Raw genomic sequence first — 15,763 nt, forward strand, 5'->3', positions numbered from 1 at the left:
TGACTATTCTATATGATAACGCTGTGTTTCTGAGTTTGCAGACACTTTTTATTTGCAGATAATAAAAAAAGGCCTTTAGAGACAGCGCTTTGAGTAGATTTTATTATATTTTGGTGAAATGGCTTGTTTTCTGATTTGGTCCAATTTTATTCTGCTATTACTCTTACTGGACACAAGGTGGTGCTGCATTGAAATAATGCACACAGAGCATGTTCAGGTTAAACAACAGAAAAGATTTGTGATCGCAGGCTAACCAAACTCAAGTTACTGGAGTTTGGCAATACTTTTATTGTGAAAAAGAAGAAAGTGAAGACACGGGCAACACTGGAAAGACAGTGAAAGACTGTTGAAGTTTCACTGTCATGATCCAATATTTCCACAGATTTTAAAAAAAAAATGAAATAGTCGACACTTGAGACTTCCTTATGTTATAAACCTTCGCAGCAAACATATATAAGTCTACATAAGATTTTGTCAATGTGATTGGCAAACTTTATTTGTGTAGTACTTAACAAGTTATAAAGTGTTTTATGAGAAGAAAATGGGAAAAGGGGAGATTAAAAAGACAGGAATGTATAAAAAACAAGCATATGGAAGTGTACAGGGGATAAAAAGGAAAAACAAATGGGTTTTAAGATGCTTTTTAATGAAGACCTGTGATGGATTACATTACTCAACAGTCCGTTAATCCACATGCAGTTGTCAGTTTTCACCTACCTTTTTTGGAGCATCTGTCCCCTTTTTTGCAAGTGGCACCGTGCCTCCTTTAGGCCCCTGAAATTGAAATATATAGAATTAAAAAATATACCCACAACCCTAAACCAAAGACACGACATTGGGTGTTTGCGTAATAATATCCTTTGCCTTTTTGTTTGTTCTGGTTCTAAAGCAGCAAAATAATCAATAAACCTGTTTCATAGACAACAACAGTATGAAAAATCCTCCAGCTTATTCACTGATTCTTGGTGGAAAAAAGTAAAAATGTACATCTAAGTCCTTCATTTTAGTCAAAGTTGTTATGTTTAAATCTGAAATCTGGTACTGCAACCTATTTTTAACACCGTTAGTTAAAGGTGCAATTGATATCTGATAACATAAAGCCACTAAATGTCTCCCTCCTCTGTTCCATTGCATTCACTTCACAACAAGTGGTTGCCAGTTCGTTGCACATTTAACAATAATAGATTAATTAGTAATTGCATTTTCAGATTAGATGCTATTTGACCTGCAACAACAAATGAGACTTTTTGTAAAAGGGTGCTATTTATGTATTTTGTTGTCCTTGAGTTCTGAACAGTTTCTTACCTCGGTGGGTGGGAACCCATCGCTATCGTCATCGGCCTCGAAAGTACCATTCCACTGATGGGGAAAATAATCAGCAACACTTTACAGTGATGTAAGTATGATATATTAATTAATTAAATGAAGTTCACACTCTTGTATGTTGTGAACTTCTCTGAGTTTGTCTCCAAGTCATATTAGGCTACACATTATTTTACCCGCCTCCCCAGAAAACAGTCGGAGGTTTAATCATTAGTATACTCCACGAAAGTCTACATACCTGTGCAGTTGCATTTTGTCTGCTTTTCTCTAGTTCCTGAAATGGAAAGGCATTGCACTTCAATAAGAAAGTACAGGAACCGAGAGATCCTATAGATCACAAGATAAAAGCTCCACTCATGTCTAGATAGAAAGCTGAAAAAGGTGCCATTAATCTCCTCTCATGACATCAGATGTTAAGAGACATTTGTTGTGGTCAAGTTTCATCTAAGAAAATCAAACTGTCCAAAGCAGGCGACACCATTACCAAGAACATTTAACGCTCTCCATATTTTGACTTCAAAAATGCCTCTCGGAGAATAGTGAAATCACTTTCTCCCGAAGAGTCTACCCACCGTTGATGAGTTGGTTGTTTTGTTAGACCCATTGTCTCCTTCCATCGGTGTTTGAATCCCTGGTGGCAACTGAAAGTGTAATTTTAGAGGGATTTAGTCCAAGGACATGGTAGTGTTTGCTCAGTATCCATTTGACAGTTTGTTTGCAAAGGACTTTGACTTTGGATTTCAAATAAAGCAACTAAATAATCAATAGAAATAGCAGCAGTATGATACATGCTGTAGACCTCTACTGATTTGTTTCTTTCTTGAAAATACTATAAAAATTAAATGTATTTCTAGTTTACTTGCTTTACATCAGAGTAGTATCAAAATGAATATTGATATCTGTATGGAAACAAACAAATAGCATTATAATTAGAATTTTATATGTAACTGAATACCTAAATTGTGAAATTTAAAAATCAATTAATTTATAGAGTTGGAATATTTTACTGTGAACAAAATCTGTCAAGTAAAATATTTCAGAGTTTAATAGTATTTAAATTCCAACATTAAGTTCAGTATTACTTAAATTTAAACATTAACTATGCAGCAGTGATTCATTTTAACAATTAGGTATTCATTTGATGGTAATTTTTAAATATTTGCTCCTTTCTTTGCTCCCATACATTTGAGGTATCGTATGTAACATTTAAGCTACAGAACATTAGCAGTTATTTCCTTTTCAGTAGTATCTCCAATCCTACCACAACAGGTCTTGTTAATGCTGCTAGAATAAATTAAAATGAATTATTTTTTCAATATCTTTTGAGATCAGAAAATCTGGGGGAAATCCCCAGTTTTACCATAGTCGATGCCGTGAGAATGAATCCAAACAAATATAGCAGAGTGAGCCCTCTCATCTTGAACATAGATTAGCCTTCTATCTCTACATACGCCTGCTTTATAGTGTCCATGTCAGTGGGTGGAGTTTGTTACAGTCCTTGTACGTTTTGTGCTTCACTTGTAGCTTCACTTGTAGCTTCATGACATAATTTCAAGTTTTATAGAAACAAATCAAACTGTCCAAAGCAGGTGAAACTATTACCAAGAATACTTGACACTCTCCATAATTTGACTTCTCTCACCTCATGGAAAATGGTGATATTACTTTGTCCCACAAAGACTACCCACCTTTGTTGAGTTGATTTGTGGGCGAAACCCGCCGACACTATCCATCAGTACTTTACTCTTATATAGCTTCTGAAATTGGAATGAAAAACCTTAATCCAAGGACATGTTTAGATAGTGAGGACATTGACATTGGATTTGAAACACAGCTGCAACATAATCAATAAGTTGACTCGTTTCATATTGCAAAGCGAATGAAGAACTTTATTTAGCAAATGAGAATTTATCTACAGTTATAGAATAAACCAAAACTGCATATTTGTTCTTAGCTAAAGTTATATTCTCTTCCATATCTTTTGAGATCAGTAAATCTGTGGAAAATCAGCAGTCTTACCTTTGGTTTTTCAGTCTGTTTTGTGAAAGTTAATCCAAACAAACAGAGCAGTGTGACTGTGAGCACTCTCATCTTGAACATAGATTAGCCTTCTATCTGCTCATACGCCTGCTTTATAGTGTCCATGCCAGTAGGTGGAGTCTATTACACATTCTGTATTGCATCAAAGTGTTCTAGTTTAATATCAAAGTCCAACTAGGTATTTGTTATTGGGTGGGACAATTTGGGGAAAATAGGTATTTGTAATGTAGGTAGCTGTAACTAAAGATTATTTTCATTAGTGATTCATCTTAATTAGTCAATAGTTATTATTTAAAATTTCAATTAATTGATTAAAGGCAAGGTGGGTGATCTTGAGAAACTAGCAAGACTATACTAGATTTTTTTTTAAAAATGATCCAACTGAAAAACCCAGCCCGGTGTTGCCAACTCTTTTCTAATGAAAGTAGCAGCAGTAGCTCCAAAAGTCCTGAAATCTAGAGAGAAAGTTGCAAGTCGGCATCAGTGACAGTCCGTTGCTTCAAGCCTCCCTCCAAAGCCACTCCCCCAAATTATCATAATGAACATAAACAACGAACATGGCTATTGTTAGCACTCACAGCTGTCAGCAGCTGGTGAAAGAAACTGGTGACGTGTAATGAGTGCATAGCAGAGTGCAGACAGGTAGCCCGTCCAATCACTACATTCTGGCCGAATGAAATGAGTGATGATGGACGGGTTTATTACAGTCCTGCCACAGACACAGGCACCTGATTGTTTTTGTTTTTTTTGTCAGAGAATTTGATTTATTGATTGCTTTTGGGATGTAATGAGAATTTCAACAAAAAATGTTTCTAAAATCTTCCCTAACCCCGCCTTTAATCGTTTTATAAAATGTTAGAATGTAGTGAAAGATATCCATCATAATTTGACGTCTCTAAAGTCCTTGTTTTATCCAAACTTCAAGCCAGAACCCAAAGATATCCAATTTACTATCACATATTACAAAGAAAAGCAGGAAATCCTCACATTTTCTTGAAGAATGTTTGGCATTTTTGATTGAAGAGGGACTAAAATGATTATCAGACTAGTTGGAGATTCATTTTCTTTTGATTAATCGGATAATCATTTCAGCTCTATTGTAATGAAAAAAGAAGAGCCTTACAAAGATGAAGTGATCCTTGTGAATGACGTCATGTCTTTAAACTTAAAAATGGGGATTTACTGTATACAGTGTTGTCTATTTGTAAACTTCAGACTTGTGTATAACCTGCTATCCCTCCCATAATCACTTAAAGCTGCAGTGGGCAGAAATGGAGCAAATATGATTACAAATGTTATTTTTATAAAACGGTCACTATATCCTGACAGTAGTGCATGAGACAGGTAATGTGAAAGAAATCATGTGTCTTCTGTGTCCTCCGGTGCTCCTAACAGCATCTGCAAGATTTCACAGACCGGAGGAAAACAACCAATCAGAGCCGAGCTGGAGCCTGCCGTCTCTGAGCAGCTGTCAATCACTCGCGAACTCTGACCAAAATGTCAAACTAGGCAGCGTTGATCAAATATGAATCAATATTCTGTTACTGTAATGCCTATTTCTTGCCTCAAATTTTGTCAGTAACAACTTGTAGTGTACTGTTTAGCTGTAAAATCAGAAAGAGATTGAGATCAGTTGAGGAAATACCAAGCACCGCCCACCAGCCAGAGCACAGCCAATAGGAACGCTCTCTCAAATGAAATGACCTGTGATTGGCCAAAGTCTCCCGTCACATGCTAGATTTTTTAAAGCCTGAAAACAGAGCCATGAGGAGGTGCAGAAGTTTGGTTTTCTCTCAGAGCACTTACATTACAATATGCCGAACGGTTATTGTGGAATTTTTGCCCAATGATGCCAGAAATATTCTGCCTACGGCACGTTTAATTGATGTCTCATTTTGACAAATTGTGGAAAAATGATCAAACGTTCCAGGTCTTTTTGGAAAAAGTGGACATTTCAAATGACATTATACCAAAAAAAAAAAAATGTTCTCACATAACAGACTTGAAATGTTTATTTGAAGGAGGCAGAAACACCAACAGAATACTTAGATGGTCATTTCTGTCTCTGAGTCAAAACGTGTGTTCAGCCCCTCTGCTGTCCATTATTCATTATTGCTTCCCCTGAAACGACAAGATGACAAACATTTAGACTTATACATTTTAAAATCATAATATTGTGGTGAGTGCTGAATAGTTTCTTACCTGGATCACTTTTCTGGGAGTTGGTTCAGTTGGGAAACCAGCGCCATTATTAAGAAGGTGCCAGATAAGGGGGGAGCTTTAGTAGTATGAAGAAAAAGAAGAAAATTCATGAACTTACATTAATACTGTACGGTAATTCTTCCAAAATATATGACTATTCTATATGATAACGCTGTGTTTCTGAGTTTGCAGACACTTTTTTTTTACAGATAATAAAAAAAGGCCTTTAGAGACAGCGCTTTGAGTAGATTTTATTATATTTTGGTGAAATGGCTTGTTTTCTGATTAGGTCCAATTTTATTCTGCTATTACTCTTACTGGACACAAGGTGGTGCTGCATTGAAATAATGCACACAGAGCATGTTCAGGTTAAACAACAGAAAAGATTTGTGATCGCAGGCTAACCAAACTCAAGTTACTGGAGTTTGGCAATACTTTTATTGTGAAAAAGAAGAAAGTGAAGACACGGGCAACACTGGAAAGACAGTGAAAGACTGTTGAAGTTTCACTGTCATGATCCAATATTTCCACAGATTTGAAAAAAAAAATGAAATAGTCGACACTTGAGACTTCCTTATGTTATAAACCTTCGCAGCAAACATATATAAGTCTACATAAGATTTTGTCAATGTGATTGGCAAACTTTATTTGTGTAGTACTTAACAAGTTATAAAGTGTTTTATGAGAAGAAAATGGGAAAAGGGGAGATTAAAAAGACAGGAATGTATAAAAAACAAGCATATGTAAGTGTACAGGGGATAAAAAGGAAAAACAAATGGGTTTTAAGATGCTTTTTAATGAAGACCTGTGATGTCCGTTAATCCAAATGCAGTTGCCCACCTACCCTTTTTGGAGCATCTGTCCCCTTTTTTGCAAGTGGCACCGTGTCTCCTTTAGGCCCCTGAAATTGAAATATATAAAATTAAAAAATATACCCACAACCCTAAACCAAAGACACGACATTGGGTGTTTGCATAATAATATCTTTTGCCTTTTTGTTTGTTTTGGTTCTAAAGCAGCAAAATAATCAATAAACCTGTTTCATAGACAACAACAGTATGAAAAATCCTCCAGCTTATTCACTGATTCTTGGGAGAAAAATTTGCAATGTACGTCTAAGTTTTTCATTTTAGTCAAAGTTGTTATATTTAAATCTGAAATCTGGTACTGCAACCTATTTCTAACACCGTTAGTTAAAGGTGCAATTGATATAACTAAATGTCTCCCTCCCCTGTTCCATTGCATTCACTTCACAACAAGTGGTTGCCAGTTCGTTGCACATTTAATAATAATAGATTAATTAGTAATTGCATTTTCAGATTAGATGCTATTTGACATGCAACATCAAATGAGACCTTTTTTAAAAGGGTGCTATTTATGTATTTTGTTGTCCTTGAGTTCTGAACAGTTTCTTACTTCGGTGGGTGGGAACCCATCACTATCGTCATCGGCCTCGAAAGTACCATTCCACTGATGGGGAAAATAATCAGCAACACTTTACAGTGGTGTAAGAATGATATATTAATTAATAAAATGAAGTTCACACTCTTGTATGTTGTGAACTTCTCTGAGTTTGTCTCCAAGTCATATTAGGCTACACATTATTTTACCCGCCTCCCCAGAAAACAATCAGGTGCTTAATCATTAGTATACTCCATGAAAGTCTACATACCTGTGCACTTGCATTTTGTCTGCTTTTCTCTAGTTCCTGAAATGGAAAGGCATTGCACTTCAATAAGAAAGTACTGTACAGTATATACATATTTACCCTAATCCATTGACACAGCAGTGGGTCATGAAAGTCATACAGATGGAGCCAGAATACATTATTTTGTTTCAAATTGACAAAGTTTTAAATAGTTATCTCGACAATAATTTACAGATTAAGACATGAAAACCAGAAAACTTTAACAGCTATAGAAATTTAGTCTACATTTGCAGCAAATACATTTTGTATCGTAAAAATAAAACGTATTTCCACCCTTGGTTTAATTCAGAATTGACCCTTCGCTAAGTCCCGCCCATCAAATGCAGACTGGCCAATCATAGCGTGGCACCGGCCAGCTCCGACCAGGATACGACAACTATCCGGCTCTGTTCCGTAGACTCTCATGCAATCGTTTCAGATTTTCTTTATTTCCAGGCTGGTTTTGTTGATCGGAGAGGTTGGAAGGAGATATACGTTTCTCAAACATTACGTTTCTGCGTTAAAACCTGTGGAGCTAACATTAGCAGAGTGCGTTAGCACATCATTAACTAGTGTTAGCACTATGCCACTCTAGCTACTAAATGTATACTGAATGTATACACATGTTGCTTTTGCTTTTTAATGATAGTAACAGTGAGTAAAGACCTACACGGCTTTACAGGAACAGTTTTGTTCCTTAATCGTCATTGTCTTTTGTCTCGATCACCAGGTGATGTGGTGGTTCACTTTTACACTGATACACTGACATCCTGATATATCCTTCAAACGCATAGTGTAGACCCTTCTGTCTGCTTTTCTCTGAAATCGCTTTTTCGTTTTTGTGTTTTTCGGTGTGGGTGGGCTCTATGGTAACTCTGACGGCTTGACGGAGTAGCAGCGGGCGGTGGGGCTTAGCAAGGGTCAATTGAAAATTGTCAAGAAGTCTGAAGCCTGCAAAGTAAAATCCAATTAATATTCAAATAGTTGCAAACAGAGTGAAGAATTTTGCTTAACAGGTTAGATAAAAATTAATTAATTTTGTAGTGAAAGGACACGGTTGGATAAAATTAAATTTATTAAAAAACAATCATCAGTGGGAATCTTCAGGCATACGCCCCATGTTTAGTCCAAACTTCTCTACTACAGACTCAGTGCCAACTTAAAGTCTTCTTAACTGGTAGATATTATCGAAAACTCTTGTCCCTCTACAGGAACCAAGAGATCCTATAGATCACAAGATAAAAGCTCCACTCATGTCTAGATAGAAAGCTGAAAAAGGTGCCGTTAATCTCCTCTCATGACATCAGATGTTAAGAGACATTTGTTGTGGTCTAAATCTATTTCCTACTCTGCAGCAGCCCTCACCAAACTTTTTGTTTGAATTGGAGATCAAGTTTCATCTAAGAAAATCAAACTGTCCAAAGCAGGCGACACCATTACCAAGAACATTTAACGCTCTCCATATTTTGACTTCAAAAACGCCTCTCGGAGAATAGTGAAATCACTTTCTCCCAAAAGGTCTACCCACCGTTGATGAGTTGGTTGTTTTGTTAGACCCATTGTCTCCTTCCATCGGTGTTTGAATCCCTGCTGGCAACTGAAAGTGTAATTTTAGAGGGATTTAGTCCAAGGACATGGTAGTGTTTGCGCAGCATCCATTTGATATTGACTTTGGATTTCAAATAAAGCAACTAAATAATCAATAGAAATAGCAGCAGTATGATACATGCTGTAGACCTCTACTGATTTGTTTCATTCTTGAAAATACTATAAAAATTAAATGTATTTCTAGTTTACTTGTTTTACATCAGAGTAGTATCAAAATGATTATAGACATCTGTATGGAAGCAAAGAAATAGCATTATAATTAGAATTTTATATGTAACTGAATACCTAAATTGTGAAATTTAAAAATCAATTAATTTATAGAGTTGGAATATTTTACTGTGAAAACAATCTGTCAAGTAAAATATTTCAGAGTTTAATAGTATTTAAATTCCAACATTAAGTTCAGTATTACTTAAATTTAAACATTAACTATGCAGCAGTGATTCAATTTAACAATTAGGTATTCATTTGATGGTAATATTTAAATATTTCTCCTTTCTTTGCTCCCATACATTTGAGGTATCGTATGTAACATTTAAGCTACAGAACATTAGCAGTTATTTCCTTTTCAGCATTATCTCCAATCCTACCGGTTTTCGAGTCGGTTTTTCGAGTCAGTTTTGTGAGCTTTATTTAGCAAATGAAAATTTATCTACAGAGTTATAGAATAAACCAAAACTGCATATTTGTTCTTAGTTAAAGTTATATTCTCTTCCATATCTTTTGAGATCAGTAAATCTGTGGAAAATCAGCAGTCTTACCTTTTGTTTTTCAGTCTGTTTTTCAGTCGGTTTTGTGAAAGTTAATCCAAACAAACAGAGCAGTGTGACTGTGAGCCCTCTCATCTTGAACATAGATTAGCCTTCTATTTCTACATACGCCTGCTTTATAGTGTCCATGTCAGTGGGTGGAGTTTGTTACAGTTCTTGTAAGTTTTGTGCTTCACTTGTAGCTTCACTTGTAGCTTAACATCAAAGTCCAGCTTGTTTTTGTTACTTGATTTCAAACGTGTATTTATTGTCTGATTGTGGTATTTTTTGGCTAACAGCCTACGGTTTGGAGAGAAATACCTGCTGTAAGGAATGTTGTACAAATCGTCATCCATACACTCCACTATTGGTCCAAACTTTTACGACCCCAGACTCGGTGCCAGACCCGAACATTAGCAGTTATTTCCTTTTCAGTAGTATCTCCAATCCTACCACAACAGGTCTTGTTAATGCTGCTAGAATAAATACAAATTAATTATTTTTTCAATATCTTTTGAGATCAGAAAATCTGGGGGAAATCCCCAGTTTTACCATAGTCGATGCCGTGAGAATGAATCCAAACAAATATAGCAGAGTGAGCCCTCTCATCTTGAACATAGATTAGCCTTCTATCTCTGCATACGCCTGTTTTATAGTGTCCATGTCAGTGGGTGGAGTTTGTTACAGTCCTTGTACGTTTTGTGCTTCACTTGTAGCTTCACTTGTAGCTTCATGACATAATTTCAAGTTTTATAGAAACAAATCAAACTGTCCAAAGCAGGTGAAACTATTACCAAGAATACTTGACACTCTCCATAATTTGACTTCTCTCACCTCATGGAAAATGGTGATATTACTTTGTCCCACAAAGACTACCCACCTTTGTTGAGTTGATTTGTGGGCGAAACCCGCCGACATTATCCATCAGTAGTCTACCCTTATATGGCTCCTGAAATTGGAATGAAAAACCTTAATCCAAGGACATGTTTAGATAGTGAGGACATTGACATTGGATTTGAAACACAGCTGCGATATAATCAATAAGTTGACTCGTTTCATATTGCAAAGCGAATGAAGAACTTTATTTAGCAAATGAGAATTTATCTACAGAGTTATAGAATAAACCAAAACTGCAGATTTGTTCTTAGCTAAAGTTATATTCTCTTCCATATCTTTTGAGATCAGTAAATCTGTGGAAAATCAGCAGTCTTACCTTTGGTTTTTCAGTCTGTTTTTGAGTCTGTTTTGTGAAAGTTAATCCAAACAAACAGAGCAGTGTGACTGTGAGCCCTCTCATCTTGAACATAGATTAGCCTTCTATCTGTACGTACGCCTGCTTTATAGTGTCCATGTCAGTGGGTGGAGTTTGTTACAGTTCTTGTAAGTTTTGTGTTTCACTTGTAGCTTAACATCAAAGTTCAGCTTGTTTTTGCTGACGTGTATTTATTGTCTGATTGTGGTATTTTTTGGCTAACAGCCTACGATTTGGAGAGAAATACTTGCTGTAAGGAATGTTGTACAAATCGTCATCCATACACTCCCCTATTGGTCCAAACTTTTACGACCACAGACTCGGTGCCAGACCCAATAGTCTTTTTGGAAATTGGCAGACAACATAGAAAAACCTCTCACTTCAGGAAACGGGAGATCTTGTATATATCACAATGTAAATTATATAACAAGGCAATGCAGCACTCATTTCTAGAGGGTAAACTGAAAAATGTGCCATAAACTTCTCACAGATCTGTCTGCTGGACTGCAACATGACGAAACCCAACATTTTGTTGATATTAGAAATATTTTCAAGTTTTATAGAAACAAATCAAACTGTCCAAAGCAGGTGAAACTATTACCAAGAATACTTGACACTCTCCATAATTTGACTTCTCTCACCTCATGGAAAATGGTGATATTACTTTGTCCCACAAAGACTACCCACCTTTGTTGAGTTGATTGGTGGGCCAAACCCGCCGTCATTATCCACCGGTATATTACACTTATATCCACACTGAAATTGGAATGAAAAACCTTAATCCAAGGACATGTTTGGATAGTGAGGACATTGACATTGGATTTCAAACACAGCTGCGACATAATCAATAAGTTGACTCGTTTCATATTTCAAAGCGAATGAAGAACTTTATTTAGCAAATGAGAATTTATCTACAGTTATAGAATAAACCAAAACTGCATATTTGTTCTTAGCTAAAGTTATATTCTCTTCCATATCTTTTGAGATCAGTAAATCTGTGGAAAATCAGCAGTCTTACCGGTTTTTTAGTCGGTTTTTCAGTCGGTTTTTCAGTCGGTTTTTCAGTCGGTTTTGTGAAAGTTAATCCAAACAAAAAGAGCAGTGTGACTGTGAGCACTCTCATCTTGAACATAGATTAGCGTCCTTTCTGCACATACGCCTGCTTTATAGTGTCCATGTCAGTGGGTGGAGTCTTGGTGGAGACCAACTGTAATGTATGTTACAGAGTAGTGTTGGATTTATTATGTACAAAAGTGCTTACAATGACCTGCAATAACCTGGCTGTTGGATTTGTTGTGAATGGAGTGATTGCGAGGAAAGGGAGGAGGCAGGTGCTGTTCTTTTTGCAAGGTCAAGAAGAGGAAGGAGTCAGAAGGAGATAACAAAGAAGAAGATATGCAGCAAAAATATCACGTGTCATAATCTCATGAATATTAATATTGTGTAAACCATGAATAGGCTGGATCAGGGATAGCTCGGGGTTCAGACTTCGCGAACTGACCCATGCACTGTATGTTGTCAGGGACACGTTGATTGGATCCAGATATCTGTAAACTCTTTTATTTTACTTATGCAACATTGATTGTTCGGAATAAATTGTATTATTATGCTTTAACCCATCTGTTTGGAAAATCTCTTTGTCACACAAGATTAACCAGCACGTAACTGGGCCTTGACCTCTCGGAGGTAGAAGGCCAGTTCCTTCAATTGGTGACCCCGACGTGATCTTCGGCATTGAGAAGCGTGTCCAAAGGACGGACAGACCGGCGAGAGAGAGAAAGGGCCCTGAAATCTTAAGGCAAGCAGAACCTGTTGTATCGAACTCTGCATATTGGCTTACTCTAAATTATCTCTCTTGTTGTGCTGAATCTCCTTTGTAGTGATAAATGTTGCAAAAGTAAAGACTTTGTGTTGAAAACTAAAAGGAGGAAAGTTGCCCTTTTAGTAACGTCTGGAAAACTAAAAGGAGGAAAGTTGCCCTTTTAGTAACGTCTGGGACGTTAGAAAACTAAAAGGAGGAAAGTTGCCCTTTAAAACTAAAAGGAGGAAAGTTGCCCTTTTAGTAACGTCTGGGACGTTAGAAAACTAAAAGGAGGAAAGTTGCCCTTTAAAACTAAAAGGAGGAAAGTTGCCCTTTTAGTAACGTCTAGGACGTTAGAGTTTAGTAAAAATAGCGCTTGAAGCGCCTGTATGAGTGTACATTAATAACTAGTATTCAGAGGAAAATTAAAACTTACTGTTGATACTGGGCCAACATCGCTGGAACATCAAAGTGTCCAGTAGAAGCTTATGTTGGTAGGATCACAGCGAGGGGCATAGCGACCCATTTACTCTGAATCTAGTTACTGTCATAAACTGAATAAACCTGTGTGAAATAGTACTGGACAGAATGGACGGAGAATTTGACAAAGACTGTGAGGAACGGGGTGGCTGTGGGCCTCCCCGTTTATCATTTGGACAGCAATGGGCTAAAGTCAAGACCAATGTAATCTGTACATTTGATCCCAAGACTAGAAATAAAGAGACTCAAGACCTAGATGAGTGGTATAACATGACAGTGAAGGAAGGGCATTTTCCAGCCACGGGAAGTGAAGCCAAATTCATGCCAGTGATGAGAGCATTAATACAGGTGGTTCATAGAAAGCTGCTGCAAGCAGGACAAGACAAAGAAAAGGGACATATGTTTGTAAGGAGGAAATTGAGGAAGAAAGAAGACGAGTTGGCAAGTAAATTGGTAAAATATAATGTGATACAGATGGCTGCACTATCAGCCTTAGGCAGCCAGACGAAAGCCACCCACGCAAAAACCGCTGAAGCAAAACCACTAGTGAAACCCTCACCCAGTCCTAGCGCACCCCCACCACCAAACCCACATACTAGCCAGCCGCCACATTACATGTCCCTCCATCAGCAGTACCCACCTGGCCCACATCCCAACCCCCCTCCTTATCCTCCTCCTACCCCTAGTCTGGTACCAACCCCACAGGACAGTGATTATACAAACGAAGTTATGGCACCATTGTTTCAAGTGTTAGGTGGTACTTTGGAACTAGAAGAGGAAATAGAAAAAGAACAAGGAGCAGGTTCAGCCTCAGAGGCGGGTAGTATGTCTGATGTAGCCAGAGAAATAGACAGGCTAAGGGAAGAACTGAGAGATCAGGCTAAACAATACAGGATAGGACAAGCCATGTTACCACCAGACTTGCGTAATGGAGGCGTAAGAGGGAGAGCTCAATCTACCCCTAAATCCCACACAGAGAGTCCAGACATAAGTGATTGGATGCAGAGAACTGAGAGAGACACAGAGAGATCCCGTGCAGAGTATCATGATGTCCACACTAGTGGAGAGGTAGATGAGGACGCTGATGACGAGGCTAGTAGAGCAGTAGAGGAGGGTGATGATGATGAAGACGAAAACATTCCTATCACTATAGAGGGAACCATGAGAACGCACTCCAAAAGAGGGATACATAGGAGACGGAAGGGTGGGGACGAAGAGGCGAGACCATATACACCCCCCAAAACTAGATCACATAAAGTTTATGGAAAGTACGAAGACAAAGGTGACAAACAGAGGAGTCAGTGTGTTGGCATGTTTCCCATTGTGGCCAAAAGCAACGGTAGAGACGAGTATCAGCCGTTCACCTTAGGTGACATTCAAGCACTGAGTGAGCTCCTCCCAGGAATTCAAGAGGGAGGCGGAGTGTGGCTCACGAGCCTGTATAACAAGACCCGAGGGAAGACTTTAGCTATGGGCGATCTCAGGGCTATTTTGGGTTTCTCGGTTTCGGACTGGGCACTGAAAGAATTAGAAGCAGCGGCCGGAACAGCCCAGGTGTTAGATAGGAGCCCCCTTAGCCCCTACGCTACCTCCTTCGGTAATGCTATTAGACAGAAGTATCCCATACCAGCGGGTAAGCTCCACAGCTTGGTGTTTAAGATTAAGAACGGGGAGAGTGGACGCACGTTCATAGAAAGAGCAAAGACAGAGTGGGCGGGGGCTACGGGGGTGAACCCAGATAAAGAATCACAGCAGTCTCTGTTCAGAATAGCTCTGTTAAAACATGCTCCGGAAGGAGTTAAGAGAAAGATGCAAGAGAATCCAGATATGGCAGGGGCAAAATCATCAAGATGGGAAACACATTTCTGCCATCATCAGGATGCAGAAACCAAGGAGGAGGAAGAGGAAAATGAGTCATTAAAAGAGATGGTAGCTCAGTTGACTAAATTACAGTTGGCAGATGCACAGACTCGTGCAACAGATAAGAAAAAGGGAGGGAAAGAGAAAGATACCCAGATGGCTCAAATTGTAACACCAGCTCCAGCCCCGCCACAGAATCCTTATCCACTGCAGGGCCCGCCACAGGCTATGTATCAACCCCAGTATCATGTTCCTTACCAAGCTGCCCCATATCAGCAGCCCCCTTATCATGAAGGCCGGAATAGAGGCAGAGGGAGAGGAGGAGGAGGCAGGGGGAGGGGGTATGCCCAACCAAGAGGAGGCAGTTGTTACATCTGCGGAAGCCCGGATCACTGGGCACGTGACTGTCCTCAGAAACAACAACAGCAGATGAGAGGGCCTCCACAGCAGTCATATCAGCCAACAATACAGACTCCACCAAACCAACAGCTAGCTCCAATGCAGGCATACAGCGGGTACTCTGCGCAGGGACCTCCACCTGGTCCATATACACCAGGAATGTTCCCATAGGGGTGCCCGACGGAGATGGAGGGACAGGGGCTGGCAGAGCCCTGTCTCCAGTTGACAGTGAACGGAAAACGAAGATGGTTCATGGTGGATACGGGAGCACGTTACTCCACTTTAGCTGAACCTATGTGTTCCCTTTCCTCTCACTATGTTTCCGTTTTGGGATTTTCCGGCACTGAACAAAGACTGACTTT

This window comes from Sebastes umbrosus, chromosome 21 (genome assembly GCF_015220745.1).
Source record: "Sebastes umbrosus isolate fSebUmb1 chromosome 21, fSebUmb1.pri, whole genome shotgun sequence".
Classification (NCBI taxonomy): Eukaryota; Metazoa; Chordata; class Actinopteri; order Perciformes; family Sebastidae; genus Sebastes; species Sebastes umbrosus.